Raw genomic sequence first — 26,466 nt, forward strand, 5'->3', positions numbered from 1 at the left:
GAAGGTTTTATTGTGATTCCTATTATTCTTTTAGTTCTGTTAATAAAGCTTTCTTTATACCCTTTAGAGTTTGAGCCTGCGTTGCTCTTCTCCTAATCCTATCTCGTAGCAGGAAATGAGTAAATAATTCTAGTGTGTGACCTGGCAATTTTGGCCAGCACTAAACCCACCACATTATGTGGTGCATTGGCCAGGAAATCTAAAATTGGCAAACCAAAACCACTATACAAGGTATTCGCAGAGGTACTAAAAGGATGCTTAGAGAGGTCCATGAATTGCTGTCAAAGCTGTGCTGCTAACAACTCAGAAAAGTCACTAAACACTAGTGAAGAAATATTTGGAACCAAGAGTCTCTTGTGAGTATTTTCTCAATGGCAGGTGGTGGAAATGTTTACAATCTTTAATTTTCATTATGTAGGATTGTAATCTTTTAAGGAACTCCTGCTTTCCTTTTATAGTTTTTGTAAACTCTTCAGTGCCTTGCTATTTCTTACTCTTGATACTTCAGAATACAATTTACCTTCATATGAATGAAAGGACTGCCATGCATCATTAAATCAAATTTTTACCCAACTTGGAATTCCATGTCTGACAGTGTCAATTAGTGTGTACTTAGGGAAAATTACAGGAAACAGGACAAATATAACATGATCTTCCCTTGCAAAATCTTTAAAATAAGATTATCTTTACCACCAGGAGATCAGGACCAACATTGTAATGCTTGTACTTCCAGTGCATGTGCCCTAGAAGATAAATAACAGGTTTCTTATCAACACCAGAAGAGCAGATTTGAAAGGGTAAAGAGCCTTTTCATTAAAATTGCTAGGAAAAAAAATATTTAGAAACAAAGTTACTCATAAATGATCTTTAATTTTCTTCTTTCAGGATTCAATATACAAAAAAAAAACATTATTCAAGTAAGAGGCAATTTAACAATAAATCATATGAGGATGAAGCAGTTATACCTTAATTTAACTAGAAAAAATCAGTTAAATGAGACAAAATTAACCTAGCCACTTACATCCTGATTCTGAATTCATGATTCTCTAAAACTGCAGCTGTTCCAGCAGTGATTAGCTGAAATAAATAAAAGAGATTGTCCACTTTAAATATGTACAATACCTATTTCTCACTGCTTCATCTGAATTTTTATTAACTGGCACTGGTTATTAAAGTCTTATATAAAACAGACTTAAATTCAAATGCAGTTCTGTTCTCCATTTGGAATGTCTTTAATTTCTTTTCAGCTATGACTATTCCTAGATGCAGCAGTATGAAACTTTGATTCCATTAAATGACAGAATGATTTAATTCCATTTTGCAATAAAACCTCAAAATATTAAAGATCTCAGAATCAAATGTTGAAAACAAGTTATATTTCATATTGATTAAACATTGAATATAAACAATGTTGAAACATTTTCTTTCAATTTTGAAACTTTTTTTTTTGAGGCACAAAGTTATGTGCCTCAATCCAGTTGAAAAAGGATATTTTCTTCGCCTATGCTGTTTCTTGTTGCTAATAGAAAATATTGTATTTATAATTAAATTTCTCATAATATCTTTTCTCTCTGTTTCTCTTATTTTTCATTCCTGTCCGAATACTATGAATCCAAAGCCTGCCATCCTTTGCCACCCCACACATCAGGAAAGCATTACTTCAGTCTGTCACAAGAGTGTGAGAACAAGGATGTGCAGGGTAAATAGGCATGTCTATTTGAGCAAAGGTGGCAGGGGATAATAGAGTTAGGAGCCAAGGCTGCAGACTAAACGAAGATGAAGCTTGCTTAGCAAATAAGGCACAGAGACAGTTTCAGCTTATTTAAAAACCAGTCCAATAGCTTCTGCACAAATGCTTAGGGATCATAAGTTTCTGTTCCACTCAAGTCTTCTTTCTCCTAGAGCAGTCAGTGACTGGCTGTCTCGGGAATGATTTCCTGATTTTCCTGGAAAAGGCCATTTCACAATTAGGCAATAGCTCACAGGAAAGGAATATTTAGCTTGAGAAAACTGGCATGAAGGATTTAGAAAATCTTTGATGGAAATATGAAATTCCAGGAGATAAATTAAAGCACAGGGAAAATCTGTGTGAGTTGAAAAAAAACAGTCAGTTGATACTGATGCATGTCAGTAACTTTCCTTGTAATATAATCAGATATGCTAGACAAAGGGAAAGCACTGAAACCAATGGTTAGGTTTTTCTTAAATCTGGCTAAAGAATTAAATATCTAATTAGAATTCTCAGTCAATGCTATCTTAATTAACTAATACATCATTCTGTTAACACTAATGGTAAATTAAATATGCTTGATCAATATCCAAACAATGAATTCTGGTTAATTGACGTTGATCTTAATGGGTATTACTTTAAAATATTAGCTGATGTACATCCACAGCTGTAGAGATTACATATTACAATATTAATTTTCAGGATATCATTTGCAAGAAACATTAGTGAGTAGTTAGTGAGCTTTCCTTATATATGAAGAAGAATTGCAACCAGTCATCTCAGAAAATAAAATTACATTATCCCCTTACAAATAATTTATTATTTTCCACCTTATATTGTTTTTCCTTCTCCTTTAAAGTGACTACTATGAAAAGCTAAGGATTTCTAAATAACAATTTACAAACTCTGGTGAATTATGGTCACATCTAAAATGAATTAAATGGATTAATACAAAAACCAATTACAGTAAAATGCAAGTAAGTACAGACAAAGAAAGCTGTAGACTGAGGAGTTGAAATCAGATACCCAACTGTTGGATTCTAAAAGCTCTTAATGCCTTCTGGAATGGAAGTTAGAGTGATTGGAATTTCCAAAAAATAGCCACAATTAATATCTATATTTCTAGTAGCTTGAAAAGAGTCAGCTTGAAGGAAAACAATATTCAGTGGATGATTTCTAGCACTTTCTGAACTCCCTATCACTAGTTATTTCCTTGTTAGGAGAGACAAAAATATCATTGGATTCTAGTTTAAATTTTGGTCTTGTTTCATGGTAGATGACTAACTGAATCATGGCCTGAAAAGTCATATGACATTTATTTGTACCTTATTATTTCGATTTGTATAGCAGGTAAATTCTAGGTGTTTACCATTATTTTAATTAATGTTTTAAACAAGTTTAACATCTTACATTCTTGTGAGGATTCTTTATTGTATAAATAGACATATATAGATATGTTAAGACTCATTTATTTGATGAAAAAATCATGTCTAGTGTTTCAGGGGACATTTCAAAAAGCCTCACAAAATAAATAATAGTCCTAACAAAAATGAAAATTAGGAGCACTCTTTAATTTGCAAAGCATGTGTTTCTTCTAAGTAATGAGTGAGCAGAAAACAACTCTATGAGAATTGAACCTAGAGTCAGTTAAGAATTTGGTTAAATTAACCCCACTTTGTTCACAGGATAAATACATATTTGGGAATACAATGATCTAAAACAGCTGAAATAAAGAGAAAACTTGCTAGCATAAATAAAAGAAGACATTAGCAGAACCTAATTTTATACACTGAGAATTCAATTCACATTAGAGTTCACTGGTTTTGATTTTCCCCTTAAACAATGAAATATACAACTGAATTTAAATGGAAGTCTTCAAAGAAATCCCACATTGCAGTTCAGCAGTTTTAAGTACCTCTTATGGTAAAAAAAGACATTATCTTGACTTCTTCATTTTCCTTGCTATCACCTCTTATCACAGCAACTTCAAACTAGAAGTAAGCCATGGGGCAGTGACATGGGAGACCAAGGCTTGACCTCTCATTTTGCCACAGATTTTAAATGTCATTTTGGCAACTCAATTTGACATTGTCCAAATTCACAGAGTCAACTATGCATTCAAACTTCAGTTGATTACAGTGAGAAATAGGCTTCTAAATATTTCTCTAGATCTGAGGTCACTGCATCCAAATCTGGGGTCTCCAGCACAGGAAGGACATGAACCTGTTAAGAGCCAGTGTAGGGTATGGCCACTAAGATGATCACAGGGTTAGAACACCTCTCCTAAGATCCTGAGAGAGCTGGGGTGCTTCATCCCAGAAAAGTCTTTGGGGGTGGCATCTTTTCAGCCCTCTAGTATCTAAGTGGGGCCTGCAAGCAAGACAGAGATGGACTTTTACAATGGCATGTAGTTAGGGGATGAGGGAGAATAGCTTCAAACTGAGACTAGGTTTCAATTTAATGTTAGCAAGAAATTTTTTACTTATGAGGATGGTAAGGCATTTGGACAGGTTGCCAAGAGAAGTTGTGCATGTCCCATCCTTGGAAGTGTTCAAAGCCAGGTTAGATGAGGCTCTGAGACACCTGATCTAGTGGAATTTCTCTGCCTATAGCAGCAGGGTTGGAGCTAGATGATTGCTAAGATCCTTTCCAAACCAAACCATTCTATGATTTTATCATCTGACTCCAGTATTGCTGTTATGCCTGTAGTCAGTGCAGCTCAAATCTGAACTCACATCAGTCTTTATAATATTCATATTGCATTTGTTCAGGCACTCAACTGCTGACCCATCAGCTGACTTTACAATCAAATAGAAATTTGAGTTCTAAAGTAGATTAGATGGTTGTGACTTTTGTCCTGTGACACTTAACCTGTGTAGTTATTAAGAATAGGGATGAGCTATACCTGTGTAGTTATTAAGAATAGGGGTGAGCTATGTGCACCAAAAGTGAATTAATCTCTAATCCTTTGAATACTCTGTCAGTTGAATATGTTGTATACCTTCTCTTCTCTATTTTCACAGGATTTAAGCCCTACTCTGTTGCTAAGACCTATTCATTTGGATTTGTTTTATTCTGAGGTTTTTTGATGAAGTAGGGTTGCTGACCTATTGACCATAATTCACTGAAATAAATGGCTAGATAGCCCCCTAATGAACTTGAATTCTACCTGTGTGAAAACTCTTTATATTATTAAAGATGTCTCTGACACCCGATACCCAGAAAATTACTACCTGGGAGCATCATGTTGCTTTATTAATATAATTTTATATTTTCAGTCAAAGGAAACTGGAGAGGAGAGCCATTTTAATGGATGCATAGAAGCCACTTTTAGCACAGGTCATAAAAATCTGCTCTTGATAAATGAAGCTCTGAACTCACTGTTATTCATCAGATATCTGGGAGAGTATAAACACACATCACTTGTGCTAGTTCCACTGAACACAGAGGTAGGTGCAGCTCTGCACCGACATTAGAAGAGCAGCTGAGCTTTTCATGTGTATAAATGATGTAAAAAAACAGAGGACTATAAGGCAGGTACAGTGATCTCGAGGCACCAGTTTCAGAAACCCAAACCTCAGCTGAGCAAAGCTACCAAAGTTTGTTCAAACTGTTTGAACACATCAGAACACATACACACATGTGCATAAATATTCCCCCCTATTTTGTTGGGCCTGAAAAGAGAAAAGGTTGCTAGAATAATAGTAGCTACAAGTACCTGAGACAGATGGTATCTCAGGACAGCTAAAGCAACTATTAGAAGAAATGTAACAGAGCATCAGCTCTAGATGCACTCAGCAAAGTAATGAATGCTGTTGCAGAGATGCAGCTAATTAAAAGGGATTCAAACCCATTTATACCTTGTTTTGTGCCCAGCAATATGCTAAATATGGACACTACCACACCAGCTGAAGCAGAAAATGTCTACAGTAAAGGGTCTCAGGTCAATGGTTTGCAGGGAAATTGCACTAACACAATAAAAAATAAACTAGTACACATGATATGCATGTAATAAAAAAATTAAATGTAGCAAAAGACATTCTGAGACAACTCTTTTCTGTGATTTTATTTTTTGGATTAAAACATTAACAAATCTTTCAAATTGCACAGGTAAATTATAGTAAAGAAAATTGCTTTGTTTTTAACCATTCATGGTTGACTTGATCTGACCTACTCACAAATGAGCCTTGGTTTTAAGATTAAAAGAGCTGAAAATACTAAAGAACACAAGACTCTGGTTTCAGAGTCTCAAAAATGCAACTATTTAGATGGAATTTTTACACTGGAATAATCTCAGAATTGGTCTTAGAGATATGTGCATTAAAGTCTTGTGATAGATTTCATGGAAGAGACAGCAGAAAGTGCTTACCTGGCATTTCTCAGTGAATTTTTCCATTGGATTCCATAAATATTATATTCTTCAGAAAGGAAGAAAGTTAGTTTATTTCAATTTTTTTCTGCCTTTCTATGTGGGGTTGCATAAGTGATATGCCAGCAGGGAAAGAAAAACAAGAGAGAAAGAGAGTGGCCTGTAAAGTGGGAAAAGTGTCACAAGAGTAGAAAGAATAGGAATGTAAGATGCTTTGTGACATGCAAAGAAACTTTGTTAAAGAAATCTTAAGGTTTCAGTGCTCCAGTTTCAGGAGAAGTACAAGAAGAGTGAAGAAAATCTGCACTCTTAAATCTATTTAATTTTGCATACCCTTTCCACGAGGCAATCTAACCCTAAATAATGCTGCATTATTTTTCAGAAAGCATCATTACTCTTTTATCAAGTATTAATACAAAGAACACACCATATTCTGTACATTTATACATATATATATATATATATATATACACACATACATATATATTCTAGCACTGGGGTCTTTATATAGATTTCTTTTTACCTGGCATATTTTTATCTAAGACTCAGATCATTTGGTCTATTTATTTGTTCTTGATTCTATAAAGCTGTATCAACTGCAAGGTATATGTAACAACTGATTTAAACATAAAAACTATTGTTGCCAGGAGTACTTTTGTTAACACTATATTAATTTAAAAGAAAAGATTCCACCCTAGCAAAACTTGGCTTTTTTAATCAAAATTACATCATACTGCTTTTCAGTTGCACAATTTGAAGAAATAAAACATCTGATATTGACCTATTTCTGATTTGATATCGGCCTTAACGTCAACATCTAAAGTTTATTCATCTCATTAAGGCTAGATATTTAGATATAGCTATAGGCACAAGGAAAATATTACAGTGTCACCACTGGATATGATAACTTGTATTTTGGACAGATCTTTTTCCATTGCGTATAAAACCAGCTGTGATAACAGGTGTAGTTAGGACTCCTAGCTATAGTTAAGAGAAGTGAATTTTATGTTTGGCATTTGCTTTATTTGCACATCTGGCTGCATTTCTCCAGCACTGTTGAGTAGCAGCTCTTATGCACTGCAGTAATGGCTTGGTCTCTCATACTGGCTGTTACCAACATCATTCAGACACAATAGGGAGATCCAAGGGGGATGGGTTTTCTTAGCTTTGCTTAGTCACATCTGTAGGCAAGTATATTGTTATTTATCAAGAAAAGTTTTAAAAACATAAATAATCATACTGAAATGGACACAGAATTTCCCCTGCATCTCGGATTTGTTTTTCTTATTGTGTTCTCCACAACCAATAAAGTAGTCTGCACATTATTTTGGAAATGTGAAAGTTTGTTACCCTTGAAATAAAGCTTAAAGAAAAGATCTGCCCCTTAAAACAATATCTATCAAAGGAAAAAAGTACAAAAAATATGAAAGAAAATTTAAAACTCCTTAAACTGGAATGTCTAATTAACCAATTGCCCTTTTTTATTTAGAATGGAATTAAGTGAAGAAAAAATATTCAGAAGGCAAAAAAAAAAATTGCTGATGATATTGCAATCAATAATAGCTTTTCCTGCTATCAACAGAGCTGTACATAAAATAAGGAAAAAAACATGAAAAGGAAAAAGTAAAAGCAAAAATGCAATGGAGCTAAAGAACTCAGATTCTTGTCTGCATGAATCAAAAGCTTGATACTTGCAGCAGATAAACAACCTGAGTTGCCTTAGGAACTCAGGATTCCCTTATTCACAAGTACAAATTTGTTTTATTTGGTTTTCTGCCTTCTTAGGAGTTTATAAAAACTTTATTTAAACAAATTGAACACCTCAAAAAATCCAGCCCTTCAAAAACTTTTGAACTTTAAGCTCAGTTTCAAATACTGGTGTCAAGCCTTATCACAGATAATTTTTATAACTCATTATATTTATTATAAGATCAACCCTCAGGATTAGTTACAGTGCGCAAACATTAAGAATTGCATAATATCTCTCAGAAAAAGAAATTCAGAAAAGACTTGGTGTGAATGTGGATATATGAAAAATAAACACACAAAAAGGAGAGGTATGTGTTTTGCCATTTTAATATTTTATTACAAGTAAACTTTTTTGGTATAGAGGGGTTTGTGTTATCTCTTCTCTTCTCTTCTCTTCTCTTCTCTTCTCTTCTCTTCTCTTCTCTTCTCTTCTCTTCTCTTCTTTCTTTTCCTTTAAAAGCAAGAGCCTATGGTATATCATTCTATATATGTTACCCTTTAGCCTTTCCTTTAACCAAATAGGGCAACAGATATTGGGTCTGAAATAACTTAATGACATTGAAAATATTTCTGGTTTCATACTAGTATTATAAAAGACTGGTTCTCTAAGCAATTAAATAGAACTAAACTAGTCCTATTTAACTTCTTTTTATTTCTAAGTTTCCCCACACTCTGCCTCAAAAAAAATATATTGCAGATAGGCTAGACTAAGCAAGTGATGGATCTTTTAATTTTAGCATAAATTTGTTATGTAGAGTCTGACTGCAAAGTTCAAAACTGGATGGTCATACAGGATATGCTCCTGCTAGCTCTTTGTCCTACTCTTTCAATCTTTTAACCTCAATTTCAAGCAATTGCTCTTCATCTTACAAAAGCCCTTTCAATATTGTCTGTCCTTTCATTTTTCTTTGCAGAAAGTATATTTCCTTCTTAGCAATTTCCCCTTGGTGCCTGCTAAAAAGTTCCCAAAAATATTCTATCTAATCTATAATCTGCTTGGAATGACATGAAACTTGTAAACTCTACCTCTCTCTCTCTCTCTCTCTCTCTCTCTCTTTCTCTCTCTCTCTCTTATTTCAAGGTATTATGTGAAGAATTCTTGGGAATTAAAGAGCATTTTTTCTTAAAAAAATAATCCGATTAAAATATTTATTCTTTTGGAGTCAAATTCATAATTTGAAAGTGCTGTTTATAAGACATGTGGCTGATAGAACAGGTTGAATCCCAGATAAATCTTTTCATGTTTTCTCATATATGAATCACTGATAATTGAGTCCAAACATGGAGTTGTGTAAAAAGACTGTAATAGGAACAATCGGTCTCATCATGAAGGCAACCTGGCATAATTCATGGGTGCTGTATGATTAACCATGCAAATTGTATGCCTCCCCTCTTTATTGTCATTTTCTTTACATTTCCCCAATCTTGAAAAAAATACACAAAAGTTTTGCCAGTGGGCTTAGAACCTCTAAATTAATATGAATTGAGCAAATTGACTAGAAGTGACTTCAGTATTGACCAGTGCTTCATGAATTTCTCTCTTTGATTATTTATTGGAAAGGAACTAGAGAAAAAAAAAAGGTGGTATAGTGTACAAAGTAATTAAAATGGAATCACTATTCATTAAATAAATGAAACTTGTACTTGAGACAGAGATAGTGCTGCAGACAGGATGTTTACCTAATGAGTCAAGTCCTGTGAGCTTAATTCTGCATTGTAGTTGCCCTTTGATAATTCTGAAGTAACCCCATTGAATTTCTGAGTTTATTCTGAGTTTCCTATAATGTGGGGACTCCAGCTGTTCAGGACTGAAGGTCAGGCTCCCAGGTCTCATGTCTCTCTCAGGTCTTTTGCAGTCTCCATGTACTGGCAGGGCCTTTCTGTCTCTTGGGCAGCCCTGCCTGGCTCCCAGGTGGTCTGACTCTCCACGTAGCTCACTTACCTACCAGTTGGTCCAGCACAAGGTTTGCTGGTGAATTACACACACATACTCCCATGCACACTAGTTTTGAGGAAGACAGGCAAAGACTTTGGTAACCTCTGACAGCCACCACCAGGTACACACACTGTGTGCACACACACAGTTCTGCTCCAGCTGCTGTTGCTGAGGCTCCCCCTCACTTTGCTCACCCCAATTTCCCCACCAATTACACCAGTCACACCCAAATGGCTGGGGCTGAGACCTCCACTAGCTTCAGTAGCTGGCACCTCTGGCAACAGGGCACCTTAATCTGACTCCTGCTGCTGGCACCAATCTACTCACACAGATCTCAGCAGTAGCTGGCAATCAGACCTCACAGCCCCAATACAGGAAATGGAGAGTGAGATTATGCAGAGTTTTTTAAGAAATTATTTAATGAGAAAATAGGACAGACTGAGGTGATCTGACACCAGGCTTTGTCAGAGAAATGTACTGGCCAGCCCCAGTTTAGACACACCAAGCCACTCTTATATGCCTTTCTGCTAAATTTCCTCTTTGTTTTACCCCATCCCTTCCCCTTAAATGTTCTTTCAGAAGTTTTACATTGTCCCACAAGCTGCTCTTGGATATCTCAAATCATCATGTTTTTTTGTGTTTCTCCCTTCATATCAGTATAAATTTAAGGTTGTTCCCCTTCAATTCTATGCCTGCAGTTTCTTGGTGGCCCAACAGTTACCCACTTACCAGTTCTCCCTTTAATTTTGATCCCTCTTTGCATTGAAAAATTTCCTGACTGCATGCCCTTAACAACAAGATGCTCAAAACTTACACATATTCTTACCAAGCAGGATGAGCCAGATCAAGAAACTCTACCTGTTGAATTTCTGAGTTTATTCTGAGTTTCCCATGGATAGCTTATGAAATTCCAAGGGCCAGCTGATTATTCTAAAAGAAAGGATATCTATTCTAAAAGAAAGAATTTGATACCAAGAAAGCAAGACACTGAGAACACCAAATTTTCCATTTCTGAATCCCAGCTATCATGAAAAGTAATCAAAATATTTGTTATGTTGTTGATGTAACAAGTATTTTTATGACATAAGAAACTTCTGGACTATTCTTCAAGTACAGTTTCATATCAACCAAAAACTACCTGCTAAACATGAGGACACCATACAGGGCTGAAATAAAACCATTACTCTGACATATTTGATACAGTCCTAAGTTTATGTGGCAATGTTCTTGTTTTTAAGATGAATAAATGTCTCATGATATGCAGTAATGCATAATTGATAAGTACATGCAAATAGTTATAGCAGAAACAAGTGGGCTCATCCCCACAGGGTTTTTTTTGTCTATACCTTATGGGGCAAAGAAATATTAAATCTCTCTGTACAAATAAATTTCTAAAAACAGCTTCATACTTAAAGAAGAACAACTGAAGCAATACAAACTTTAACTTAAGGGCCATATCAAACATAATTTGTGTCAGAGATTAAAATTATCCTTTAAAAAATCTTATTTGAATATTTGTGCTACTTGTTATTTTGCAGACACAGATAAGGGACAGAACAGAAAAAAAAATAAATTAAACAAAAATAAACACAGACAGCATTCTGGAACACAAGCAAATTTTTTATTACATAGCAGAATGGTTCAATTTTGTGTGGAGTCTAAAATATTTCTTTTAATGTAAAAGGGAATGTGATGTCAATGTGGTTAGGATTTCTTAATGTTTGTTCTTCAATTTTTATTTCATTATATACTGGCAATTATTTTTAAAAAGTGTTTATAAATTTTGAATAAGAGTCCACGGTTGCCCAAAATCAACCTCACAAAATATCTTCATTTAAATGTGTGCAAGACTCAGTTTATCAGTTATTTGTATGCATCTCAGGCCTATATTTACAGTTAATAACATTTGGTTTTTTAGTGAAAAGGAGGTTCAGATGCAGATAGAACTCAGAAACAGCTTTAAGACAGAAGTACAACTGCAGGCAGTCTGTTGTTTTACAAGTGCTATAAAAATGCATGCTCTGATTAATCTGTCTACTGTAAGTTGTTTCCTTTATGATCCTTTGACTTCTACAACTTCCTCAGGCTTGATTAGGCTCAGATCAATCTGCTGAAGCAGGCAGCTACCATGCTCACAGGTCATCAGTCCAGAGACAGCCCAGAAGATATTGCGAAGAGAAAAGGATCTTGCATTTACAAGAGGAGAGATGCAGCACAGACTCAGCATGCTGTGCCTCTGGAACTGCAGAAAATAAACATAGACAGACTTGTAGAGCAAGCAGAGAAAATGTTGATATCATGGTGCCCTGGGAACCATGGTCCTGTCATCAAAAGTGAAACAAAACACACAAGCAAAGAGGAAACTACAGCACATGCTGGGTAACCCCGAAGAAGGGCATTTGGCCTTGCATCCCAAGTGCTATTGTCTCAATACTCTGAGACAACATCTTGGAGGACAAAAGAACATCTCTATTGCGGGTAGCTAAAGTCATGCTAAAATGGAAGAGCTACTCCTTGCCATAGGAAAAAGTTAAGTGAATCATCTAGAGTGGAAAATGAGAGAGAAACTTGTTACAGAGGTCTACACCAACCTCCTTATAATGAAGCAAAGGAAGTAATATATGGAGACAAGAAAGCAAGTGTAGATAAATGATCCAAAATTCAATTTCTCTAAAATCTAATCAAAACATTTCATATTTATCTTACAGCAAAGATTTTTCATACTGGTGTAGTTTGTGTCAGATGGAACTGAATTGCCAGGCTGCCCTGAAGTTATTTTCACACAAACCAGCACTTGCAGAAACAGTAGTACTGATAACTTCACAAAGTAAGTTTGACTTGCTTTATAGCCCAGTTTGGCAGCTTAAAATGTGAAAGCAGCCATTCATGAGTTAGCATTTTGAGAGTATGTCTCTCTGATGTAGTCACTGCTGAGCAAAACTGATAACCAGGGCATGTACAGTCATGAGAGGTAACAAACATCAGCCTGGGAAAAGTGCCATGCTAACATTTGTCCACTGATGCAGCACTGGAGTTGGGCTCTTTCCAACAATTTTTACTGAATTGTGTCATAGACGTGCAATGGCCCATCTGTAACACAAAAAATTGGTGTAAAATCTATTTTGTAATTTTTTTATAAGTTGTTGCTGTTGTTTGGTGGTTTTCCTCCATTTCCCAATATTGTAGTCATATTATTTCTTGACAACGTCAGTTCTCACTCCTTGAAACAGCAATTAATGAACCTTCTGTTTGCTCAAGAGATGACACTGTTAGATAAAAAGAGAAGATAAACTTTTTATTTAAAAACAAATCTAATTATTTTAGGTTGATTTAATAATTTTCAAGGTGTTTAGATTTCAATGCCTACCTATATTTAGCAGTATTGCTCCTATTTAGTTTACCAGACAAATTATGTGTTTCAAAGTTTAATTCCTCTGTTAATATGTAGTCATTTATTGATGTTGTTGTTGTTAGTGAAATGTGCTTAATTTTTTTCTAAATCCTAGTGTCATATAATTATTTATACAGTTAAATCAGCAGAGAGAAACAGAAGAGCTAGTATTGACAAAGTTTTTAATGAACCTGATGTTATTGAAGGTCAGTCTAGTCATTCTGATCATGAAGTTCAGAATTATGCCCTTAGAGAACCCCTAGAGAATACGAATAGTTAAGGAAAAAGTCATAAAGAATTAATCAGAGAAGCAAAAGTAAAAACCTGAAGTTAAGGAAGCATGGAAAGGCTAAGCCTAGAGACAAATGAAAAAGGAATGGGAGGAAGCAAGTCTACAGTGAAAAGAAAAACAAAATCAAAACCGTAAAATAATGATGTAGAAAATGACATATTAAGCATGTTGCTGCCATACTGCACAAACTGTAGTATGGCTCTTTCAAAAGATTCCCTCATACTGTCTTGAAGCTTATGGTGAAACCTTTCAGGGTTTCTCAGTTACCAAAATACCACTTCTGCATTTACAGGTTAAGCTGAATCCTATTTGCAATTCACTCAAGAAATCAGCCTTCATAGAATTTATTGTACCATCTACAAACTAACAGCATGTAAAAATGGAAATTATCTGAATTTTCTTCTTTGTGAACTAGAGGTACTAAAAACGGGAATGAGAGAGAAACCAGTACTTCAATAGTAATTTACCAGAAAAAAAGTACAAGGATTTTGAATGGATTTTTACACAATTTAATTTTCATTGATATTACTTAAACTTTCTCTTTTAACTTTCATCTTTGCTCTAAATTTAACAATAATGTTCCTTTAAACTCTAAATTCTCTGGGGTTGTGACTACTGCCATTGGATACTAACATCTGTAGTGGTGATGGTAATGGTAATAATAGTATCTAAATATTTTTACAATATAGATTCAAGTCCAGAACCAATTTTAACATCTTTTGCCTTCAGATATTTAAAAATACCAAATTTAACAAAGTGAAGATAATTAGTAGTCATTTCAAGAACTGGTATCACTGTTTTCTCTTTCTTCAGAAGCTAGCACTGATTGTTTTTCCAGTTTGTCATCATGAAATATAAAACATACAGTTTAATAACACTGCCAAACCTAAGCACTGGGGGGGGGGGGGGAGGGGGAAGGGGAAGGAAAAAAAAAGCTCTTACACTAACCTAAAATGATGGGATACCTAGATCTCTTTTTATATTTCTCTTCTTTTATTGTGTTTCTTATCAAGTGTTGTCACATCCACATGACACAGAAAGATCAGGATTTTTTTTCTTACTGTAGAGAAATGGAATTGTCATCACAAAGTTCATGTGGATGGGAGGTTATAGTAAAACATAACAATTACTGAGAAAATTGACAATATGGGATGTTGAACCAGTTAATCTGTTGGACAGCTAGAAGCATTTAGGGGTTTGTAGCTATAATCTAAAATTATTTGTCTGTGGGAGGACCACAAGGTAAGGATTCAGAGACATCATGGTACTCTCACCTCACCCAGAAACCTGGTGCTGGCTGCAGCCTTTGCACATCCCCATGCCCTTCAAAGGCTGGTGGCCAAACCACAGCAAGCTCCTGCCCTGCTTTCAGAGCTGTGGGAGTGAGTGTTCGTCTCTGATTCAAGCATATTGTTTCTTTGGCATGTAGCACCAACTGAGCCATATTAGCCTGGGCAGAGGAAACCAGTGCAGCACAGCCTATTCTTGTCAGATAAAAAAGGGCTGTTTTTCAAACTGCTCCATGCCCTGAAATGCTGTAGCACCAACCTGCTTCCAAATAAATACTTTCTGATTGATAGCAGCTCTTCTGCTGAACTGTTAGAGTCGGAGCTTTTGCCCTTTTTTCCACCTTCCTTCTCCTGAGCCATCTCTCCACCCATGCCTTGCCCATATATCACCCATCTACCATACACAGCTCTGATATGCTCGTGCTGTGCCTTGTCTGATCTTTCTGCTGCATCTTCTCAAATTCCACAACTGCTTCTGTTCCGTTCTTTCTACTCATTCACTAATTTTCCAGAAAGGTGACCCGTATGATATTTTCAACTAGGTTTTTTACCTCATTATTTCAATGAGGTTTTTTACCTCATTGAATCCATTCTATGTCAAGACACAAAATATGCATAATTCTGGTAAACATACACAGTATAGGTGAGTCATGCCAGTTCTAAATGTAGCTGTTTGTAATACTCAGAAAAAATTATCTGAGTGATCCTTGTGATAAATGTGTGCTCCTCTGTAACATTCTGCCTGGTAGATGCAGGAAGAAACTGTGCTCCTTATCACAGTGTCTCATATATAATCCCTTGACAGTAACAAGCTGTAAACTCAAAAAGGCAAATTTCCTTCCTTACCAACAATATGCAGCAAGTCTCATGGCTTTTACTCTCCTATTTAATTTGTTTCTTATAAAGTAGTGTTCAGGCATATTTATATTCTTTAGAGGAAGACTAGTTTGAAAGCTGGGCTCATCAGCAGGACCAAAGATGTAGTTTACATGCCTAGAGCTAGGAAGCCTGGAAGGCAGGTACATGAAATCAATGATTCATGAGAACCAGAGATCCTGGGTATGTCATTGCAAAGCCAGGCTGACAAGAAGATTCAAAAAATGAACTTTCAATGGATAGACAGTCACATCAATGTACATCATTGCATTGATATCTCGTAATTTGATAAAGGTAAATCTTATGCTGACATTGCCTAAGTAAAAATGTGTTCTAATGCCTTCAATTGCAGACTTAAGCACTGGACCTAAAAAGTCTCTGTCATTGTAATGGTTACCCTACAGGTGGCAAAAAATAATAAGAAAAATATTAAGGGGGCATGATATCGTCCAAAAGAAATAAAGCAGAAAACTTGCACCTGAGTAACTGAATAATATACTTTTGAAAGGTTTCAATGTGGGACTTGTAAAAGGACTTGGAGCTGGAAATCTTTTTTATAACTGCTGCCATTTGGCTCAATTAATAGCTAGGATGGAAAATGGGGGCTCAAGGGACCACCAAGAAAATGTGGATAAAATGTCTTATTGATCTGGCAATGCTTCTCACGAAGAAGAGTTTAATGCATTGATATACCCATAAGAAAAGGATATTGGTTTTTTTAAACCTGCACTGCACCTGACAGGATGACAATTTAAGAAACAGATAGCAGCAATAATTAACATCTTTTTAAGCCACTTTTCAATATGTATCCTCCACGTGAAATCATGTGAATGAAATAGATTTTTATGAACTGCATAAAACCATGCAGAACTGTACAATTATGATCATGTGCTCCATAGATGGCAATTCCCATCTCAAGTATTCTTTTCTATTTCTGGTTCTAATTATTTTCCAGAACAGAGAAGATACTGGGGAATCAGTGAAACTGGCATTTATACTTATGCTCACACACTTTTCTTTCTAAAAGCAAGACTAGACCAACAGAGACCTGAAAATCATATCTAAGTCAAGGGAGAATAAAATACTCCTTTCTCATTATTTCTCCTGAAGAGAATTTCTTCTGAAGTGATGATGAGGCTGTTAGAATTAATTCATTCAAGTCGGAGAACAGCAGATTTCCTATCAGCACTTATATCCTGCTTAATTTTACTTTACTAAATCTGGAGTGGTCAGATTTTCTTCTGAAATGGTAAAAAAGATTAAATATCAAAGCTGTTTTTCTCTGATGAAAGTCAAGCAGCATTCAGAGGCAAATTGATTCCTGCCCAGGGAGAAGGATGGTATCAAAGCAGTTCTACACCAAGATGTCATATTGTGGTGTTTCTACCCTTTTTAGATGAGCACCGCTCACCTCCCATGATGCACATTTACCTGCACCTAAAGGCACAGACTAGTCTTCCTGAATATGACTATTTGCTTTCATTTGCAATTGGATATAAAAATCACACTGTATCACAAAGATCAAATGCTCTTTCCACTGTGTCCTCTGACTGCACATTTGAACTACTGAGCAGGACTGGGCTGGGCTGTCCCAAATCCAGAACTGCTCCTGCTCTCTCCATGAAGAATGGTGCCTTCATCTGTTGGGTTTTTGGCTGCAGAGGGACTCTATTAATATTAGGGTGCCTGAAATATAGAAGTGTGACTTCAAAACACAGATTGCAGTGCAGTGACCTTTGGTGGCTATGTCTGCCAGATTGAGGAAGAGGGAAGTAGGGAGAAGCTAAAGTCCTTGTACTTCCTGCAGAAGAGCAAAGCCCTAAATGCACCATCTGTGCTAATGAAACCTTGAGATTTCTAGTATCTGTGGTGAGACAATGCATTTAATAAAAGCAAATTGGGAGGTAAGGCTGTACTTCCCAGTTCCTGGCATGGCAGAGATGTGCTGTATATATACATTCATACTGAAATGTGTAGGTTTTTCAATAGAAAATTCCTCACTCCATATTGGTTCTTTGAGCTGCCAATGCACAGCCTATCCCATAATGTGCATGTTTCTGATATGCAGGAAGGTGAAAAAGAGTTTTCTGTGAGCTGTTATTAAGTTTACAATTGTTGTTTAAAAAACAGTCTGAGGACACTTCTAAACAAAAAAGTACATTCCATGCATTTGAAAAACTACTTTGAAGTGCTTCTCTATCCCAGTACTTTCTTGTAAACAATACCACTTGCACAACACAGAATTAGTTTTTAAAAGTTTCAGTGTCATTTTCATTTTGTATAAGATGCTTCTCATGGGGACATCTTTAAAACCACTCTATCAATCTCTGTCAGTTTCTTAGAGCAGTCATTAGTGAAATGTCACCTTCTAAGTTCCTCACACTGGGAGTTTAGACAGCTTCAGCTTTGAAAAAATAAAAACTTAAGATAACATAATTGGTACACTTAGTTAAATTCACTTAAAGGTAGAATCATGACAGTAAATAAACTAATAAGTATGTTAAATTACTGTAAGTATGGGGATGGGGGTGGAATTGCTTTGGTTTCTTTGAACAACTTCAATACTTCACAATTTCATTTTCCCAATGGCCGCCTTTAAACTTCTGCTGAATTTTAAGTAAATAGTCCCACATTATGCAGTGTCTGAGGTCTCTGTTCTCCCTGTAAGGCATATAGATATAATTAGCCATAAGATTCTGGTGTAAGAGATTCCTATGAAAAAGAATATGCCTCAGAATGGAGGATTTTCTGGTGGAAACAGGAGGTTTTGAGCGAGAAGGTATCTAGGGGAGAACATCACCAAGAGTATGTACATTCAACAAAAAATACCTGGACATTTCTGAGGCACAGAGCCCGGAAACCAGAATCAAGTGGATATTATGACCAATTATAAACATTTAACTGATTTCCACACTCCCTTATAGCCCTTGGATTCTCTAGTCACCCATGGAAAATGTGAAAATTATACCCAGCTAATCTAGCATAGAGTCAGACAGCTGAGGAATCTTTTGATAGTGTAACTAGGGTCAGTAAGATGCTGAATCAGCTGTTGTGCATGTGTCTGACACATTCTTTGTCCTACAAAAGGCAGAAATATTGCCTTTGTCTGAAGACAAAGAAAACCAACACAAAAGTATTTCTTCTTATGGCTGGGCAACCAAGTCCTGTATTAGTGTGTCACATAGGTGTTCCACACACTTGGTAGCTTGACACCCTCAAGGCACCTGGGCTGAGCTCTCTGAGCTCTCTTGCATCCCTGGAGAGCTCTGGAGCACAGCCTTCAACACCTTTGTGAGGATATTCATCCATTCCTGGATCTTAGAGATGCTCAGAGCAAAGCACTGTGCCTGCCATAAGGAGTGGCTTCCAGGGGAAGTCCAGGGGAACTGCCTGGTCTTTCATGTCACTGCTTTGTACTTAAGAAGGTAAAGCTCATTCTGCTATGTGCCTATGTGATTTTGGGAATCTGACTGATGTAATAGTCAGTAATAGGAGGCATGAAAGAAGATGAAGATTAAAAGACAGCACCTCTGTATTCAACAGTACCAAAATTAATGAAATAAGTCTTTTAGATTTAATCTTCAAAGTCTCTGATTTTATAGAATGCTTTATTTTTTTATGTAACTGAGCTTTCAGGAATTAACTTCTCCAATTTAATTTTGCTGTATATTTTTACCTCTTCTGTTTCTTAAACTGAAATATTTTGATGCAGCTGATTAAGTCATCAACTTTGTCTGCTAGCTACTGGGAAGAGCTCTTGTACAGGATTTAATAATAGATATGATGACACCTAGTGGTAATGGAAAATACTTATTCTTAAAATAAAGACAAAAATGCAGTGTAGTTTAATACCCACACATAAAGCACTGTGTGGTTGTCTCTAGTTATACTTCACTCATTATAATAGAAAAAAGTGGTGTTCTCAAGCTGTCTTTCTACATTTTCATTTTACTGGAGAGAAAATAATAAATAAAACATCATTCTTAGTATAGAAAATAAATTGCTTTGATTGAGATTCCTGTTTGCTTTCAGGTCACAATGACCTCTCAAAAAAATTGTTCTAAACAAAAACAGTTATCACCATATGTAGCTTTATCTCTCTGATTATATATCAAGGCTTAACTGTCTTTCTTTCCTAAGGAAGTTAGTTCCACAGTGATAAATAAAGATTACAGAACTTCCTCTTCTCTGGTAGGCTACATTACAGAAGACAAAAAGACTTAGCAAGGGATTCCAAAGTTCTCATTTATTTTTGTAACTTTAATTTTGAATATGATCAGACTACTAGTTGCTTACAGTGCCTGCATAAACATGTATTCAATATTCAACTTTCGTAATTTTTCAAATAGGTAATTAGTAGCAAGTCATTAATCTATCACCAGAACTAATCTAACATAATTTATGTTATTCAATGATTTTAAATATAAAGCAATTATCAAATGAAGCAACATTAAAACATATAAAATTCTCAGGTATCTCTGTATTGGCTTTTAACATAAAACATATATAATCCCATATAGCAAATAGCAGGTGGAACATGAAATGTAAATTGCTATGGCATTTCTAACTCTGCAGCCTAAGGACTATGCCAGCTTTATATTTTTTGATTTTCCATGTATTTTGTAAATGAAAATGACCAAAAAGAAACCTTCTCTTTTTCATCCTTCGCCCATTTGACGGTGGCACCTCTATTCTCAGTAGCTACCTTAAATACATATTGCTTTGCCTATTCTGACTTCTCTTCCCGTGTGCATTCATTGTGCTGTAACCTCAAAGGTGTTTAGCATTTGCTAATAGTGACAACAGCAAAGAAAAGGGAAAACCAAAGTATTCTAGCAGATGGTGAGAGGTTATTAATAAAACAATAGAATAAATAATGAGCTATAAAATAAATAAAGGAGTAATTCCCGTTTAAGGTGTTTTGCTGTATTTTATGTGATCAGAAGGCAACCAAGCATATAGAAATAAGTCCCCTCTTTTCATGCTGTATTTTTCATTAGACAGTAGATAGTAAATCTGAGTTCATCCTAAAACTAGTAGAAAATAAGTTTTCTAAAAAAATATGGAGAAAGGTACTACATAATAATACGTAGTGTTCAGGTTCTGCAATGGATTTTCAAGTGTGACAAGAAATACACATCACTTTTCACAGGATGGTGCCACAGGCTCATACAGCCCAAGAAAAGGTGATGCTCCTCTGCATTGCTGTCATCTTTCCTTTTGTTGTTTATAGACTACAAATCGTTAGCTACAATTTTCTCCTGTAGACAAATATACTTTTATGTCTCTCAAATTTTTCCATATATGTCAATGTACAAAAGACAGAAACAAAGTCATAAAAAGGCACAGGAATGACATGAAACTTGAAGAGACAAAAATTGAAAATGTCAAAGTCAGAATTTTGCTTCTTTTCCCCCTACGTTTATACAAAAGTTTTCTTTTCAGCAAAAAGAAATGTAACACTTCTAGATCTTGATATAAATATGGTGAAATGTTTTTGTTTTCAAAAAGCCAGATAGTTTCTCTTTAAAACTCCTGTTGTTATAAATACACTCTAGTATAGACACATTCATCAATGAAGTAAATAACTAATCCTTAGTTACAGGGTAACGACTTTACCCAGTAGAAAAACTAAAACCATAACTTTATGCAGTCTCTATTACAGCTGAATCATGCAGAGATAATACATTTATGGAAGAACACTTTTATGTACCTTGAAAACAGCAAAGTGAGAGTTGAAACACTAATAATGAGAGTTAGAAGTCTAAAACTCCAGTACCATATGGACTGCTACAAAGAAAGTAATTCCACCCCAGAGAGATCCAGAACAGTGCTAGTAGCAGAGATTCTTCAGGAATTCTTCAGGAATTCAGCAGAAGGCATGAGGAGCACCTTCCAGGTGAAGTCTGCGATGCCAGAGCACAATAAGTTCTTAGGAGCCTGACAACAGGAACTGTTTCTTTACACATTAATACCCTACCTAGTTTTTGTATGAGTTAGATGTATAAAGCAACATTAAAGTCATTACAGTAACTAATTTTAAATTGAGACATGCAGATACACTACCTGTATTTTGAGAGTAGAGAGGCCTCACAGTCTTCAAATGTCTTGAGGTAACATACTTTACAGAAAGCTTTGAAAAGGAGAGCACAAAGTCCTGAACAGAAAGGTTCAGGACCATGCTCTAGTTTCTATGGCCAGCAAGCTGTGGAAAAGGGGGTTAAATCTTTTCTGTGTCTATCTATAGATATTGATAGAAATATAGATAAGGATGAAGATAAATCTGGACAGATATTGGCATTGATAATTTAATAATAAAACAAACAAGACATCTTTTAAGCCCTATCACCCAATAACATCTACCCTCAAAAAGAGACAGAATCACTTCTAATTTTGTCAGTGAACTGCAGCAAGTACTCACTGGCTGGCCTGACCTCACTGACACAAAGGACAGAGTGAACAAACTGTTGTTTTATATATTTAACTTCCATGACTCATCTTGTGGAGGGGAAGGATACAAGAGAGTTCTGCAGTATACAATTTAAAGCCAAATGTTGTATTCACAAGAGCTCCAGTAGAAATTAGCTGGAATTTAGCTATCAAAGAGACAGGTTAGGAACATAAAGACTTTGTGTTTACTTATAAATATTTGGATCCTTCCACTGAATTTAGTTAGCCATAGGCTTATTTTGCTTAATCAAACCTGGTACAGTATAGTAAAATTGGGGCAGTCAGACATCCTAAAATTATTTTGGCATTTATATACAAAAAAAAAATATGCTTTGTGTTTCTTATTTGTCTGTTATTAGCATTAAATTAATGAAATGCAAACAGGATACTCAGGCAAATTTCTCCATTATTATTATTAGTTTCTCAAAGTGTCAATTAGGTAGACAGTTTCAAAGTTTTATGTTGTAGCTTAATAAATAATACTGGAAAAATCACTGATGATGTTACAAGCAATAAGAAAAATAAAATCTTTCCTATTTAATGAGAATAATTTTCAATTAAATAGATTATACTACAGAGAGATATACTGGTTTAAATCTATTAATATTGATAATTGTAATATATTAATTACATATTCCTTTTGACTTTTAACTGCATATTCCAAGTGTATTTATTTCATTGGAGGAAATGGAGGCAGGCCTTTTAAAGGCATTAATATAGGAACACAGAATGTTCAGTTGGAAACTCATTTGTTTACATTTTTGTTTGCCAGCTTTTTCCCATTAATGAGTTGAAATCTTTTCGTATTAGTATTATGGGACATTTCATTAGTGTTTATAAACATATCATGTTTACAAGAGAGCAGGATGTGTGAAATAAAAAACATGCCCATTCTGCATTTTCCATTTTCCTTGTACACACCCATCTACTTTTAGCACTGTCCATTCTCTTGTCTTAATCCCTTGTAAAAATATGTATTCCTCTCAGAGAATGGCTCCCAGAGGTAATTTTAACACCCTGATTTATATTTCAGGGGTTTGCATATCTCATTTCTGCAAAACAATATGATGGAAATCTTTGAATGGACCCCAAAGAGAAATCCCAAAGATACAAAGATCAATTTAGATACTACCATTTGTCACCCATCTGTATCTCAAAAGAGCCATCTACTTAAAAAAGCAGTATTTCTTCAATTGGAGATTGAAGTAGAAAGCAGGAAATGAAGAAAATTCCTCATAGGATATCACTAGAGTAAAATCCAAGTCAGGATCTTGAAAATAAATATTTCAGGAAAGAATTGGGGGTTTGTGGCAGAAGCAGTAAATTCTGTGAAGTACATGGAATATAATTCTAAGGACTCTTCCTCATCCATTGATACAAATAATGACATTCTTTCTCCTGTCACTGTCAGCAAGGGTACATTATGGAAATTTAGAGTTGCATAAAAGATAGATTTGTGGTAATTATAATCTCTGGTGATGTTTGAAAACAATGATTTTTTATGTTTAATTGACATTTTCTGGAAAGGTAGGAAAACCAGAACATATTTCACAGTAACACATATTTTTTTTTTATCAGATCATTCAGTTTCCTCTGCTTCACATTCTTTTTTTAATAACAGGAAGACATATGATGAATAGCACTTCTCTGAAATGACCCAGGGAAAGCTTTTCCCCTCTCTAAAGTATATATACTGCTTGAATATAAGTCTATTCAAATATATCTTATATAAAATTGAAATGCTATGTGGACTAAAGTGTTGTACTAAAAGCATGTATGAGTTTCACTCTTACATTTATATAAAATTATATGTGTCACACTAGAAAGTCTGATCATCTCCTTTAAGGAAAAATTAGTAATTGTAATACAAACAATTCTGTCTCCAAGGTTCTCAGCCCATTATTTTTTCATTTCCAGTGCAGGCTGGTACAGAAGTGAAACAATCAGCAGCAAGTGAGCACAAGTCCTTAATTTTCAACAAGACAACAAATGCTGTATATAATTTACACCTACTGAAACTTCCTAGTTTGTTGGGCTAGCAAGGCTACTTCCTACCCTACAAATAAAAAATGCCCAGAGCAGTGCACCATATTGGGCTACACAAAATTCTTTGGTCTCCTTTTGCAGGCATCATTCCATCCACAGATGCCAATATCCTTTGCTATAGTTGTGGGAACATAAGTACACAGTAGGCAGACCAAGCTTTTAGTAGGACTAGTGGCACACATATCTCATATATGACAAACAACACATAATAAATAATTCACTTTTATATTGGAACTTTGATTTTAACCTCTAGTCCTCAGACCAAAAGCACTGGCAGGCTGGTCTATAAGGAATTGAGAAATATAAGCCTAAGCTAAAATTTAATAGACCTACATTAAAACTTCCACTGGGAAGTGTTTCTATGTCCACAGATTAAATGAAAGCTTCATAATGACTGGTCTGCTCAGGTAAAAACACAAGAAATAAAATCACCAGTGTAAAACAAAAACAGGGTTGCACAAAGGGATATGAAATGCTGTTCATATTATAAATGACAAGTTCAAGGGCCTGATGTTTGATATTTGCATGCACATTTTGTATAGCACCAACTAGACTGCCTCATAATTAAAGACAACTCCCATGAGGTAGAAAGTAATTGCTCATTTGTAAATAAGGTACTTCTGGATCAAGAAGTGATTAAAATATTTATATTGCACAGCTTGTTCAATTCTCTCATATAATCAGATTAATTTACTTTAATTCACCATGCATCAACATTTACATGGCTTTTCTCAAAAAAAAAAATGGCACTTGAAATAAAATAACTTTTTATTACCTATTTTGCAACTTAATAATATTAGTGTGTGGGGTGGATAGATGGCTACTGTCTCATTAGCATTAGTTATTTACTCTACAAGTATTATGTTGTGTACTGGACATGAAAAATTTATAGGTACTTATGATGAAATAAATTTCAATCTGGAATCTCCAGAGAGTATGGTTTGAATTAATGAAGATTCACTAATAACAAGTATGTATTATTATGTGAGTCCTGAGGAAAAAATAATTTTTTTTCTTCTTTCATCAAATCAAAGTGTTCATTTCCAAAGGCTTTGTAAAATCAGATATTCTATTCTGACCTTTATTTATAAACTAATATCTCTGCACTGCTATGATTTCTGTTACTTTCTCTCCCAAAGTATTAAATTAACTGGAATATAAATCTAAAACTCTACTTTATTCCTGGAAGTCCTTTCAATCTATGCCTTTACATATACATATATATATATATATAAATAATATGATATATGTGTACACTGTATTTGTGCTGTGTCAGGGCCTGTAAATACATTGTCTGTGATACAAAGTGCACAGATTCCCAAGGGGGGACTTCCATAAGTGTCATTAAAGTGTTTGAAAAAATCTGCAGTAGACATATTTCCTCTGCAGATTGAACAGATCTGTCTGAAGTGGAACTTGCTTGGAGTTCATAGCAGCCTTTATTTAAACCTACCCAAGAAAATGGGTAAAGGTTCAGATTTTAACTAACTGGTTTAATACAAATCAGAATTGTTTACCCAGTTTTGCTGTGACAAGGTAGATAGAGCCCCTACTAAAGGTACTGACAGTGGCAGTACTGAGGAACCCTCAGATCTGGTGACTTCATATCATTAGCTATCTTTCAACACTATGTTCCACATGGACATGCATGGAAAAACAGTGAAAAAGGCATTTTGGTCAAGCAGAAGGCACTTTGTATTCTCATGCAGCCTATCCTTGTTCCCATGGAAGAAGGCAATGTCAATCCATGAATCATGGAAGAGGCAGAGTATTTACAGAATCACAGAATCACAGAATTACAGAATCACAAAATCACAGGATAATGAGGTTGGAAGAGACCTCTAGGATCATCAAGTACAACCTATGCCCTAACACCTCAACTAAACTATAGCACTGAGTGCCATGTCCAGTCTTTCTTTAAACATATCCAGAGATTATGATTCTACCACCTCTCTGGGAAGACAATTCCAGTACTTTATTATTCTTTCAGTGAAAATTGTTTTCCTAATATCCAACCTATACCTTCCTTGACGTAGCTTGAGACTGCGTCCTCTTGTTCTGTCAGTTGATGCCCGATGGAAGAGACCAATCCCCACCTGACTACAACCTCCCTTCAGGAAGTTGTAGAGAGCAATAAGGTCACCTCTAAGCCTCCTCTTCTCCAGGCTAAACAACCCCAGCTCTTCAAATGTTCCTCACATGGCTTGTGTTCCAAGCCTCTCACCATCCTAGTTGCCCTCTTCTGGACACGCTCAAGTGTCTCAATGTCCTTCCTAAACTGAGGGGCCCAGAACTGGACACAGCACTCAAGATGCGGTCTTACCAGTGCTGAGTACAGG

The sequence above is a fragment of the Lonchura striata genome, chromosome 2, assembly GCF_050655825.1.
Source record: "Lonchura striata isolate lonStrDom1 chromosome 2, ASM5065582v1, whole genome shotgun sequence".
Classification (NCBI taxonomy): domain Eukaryota; kingdom Metazoa; phylum Chordata; class Aves; order Passeriformes; family Estrildidae; genus Lonchura; species Lonchura striata.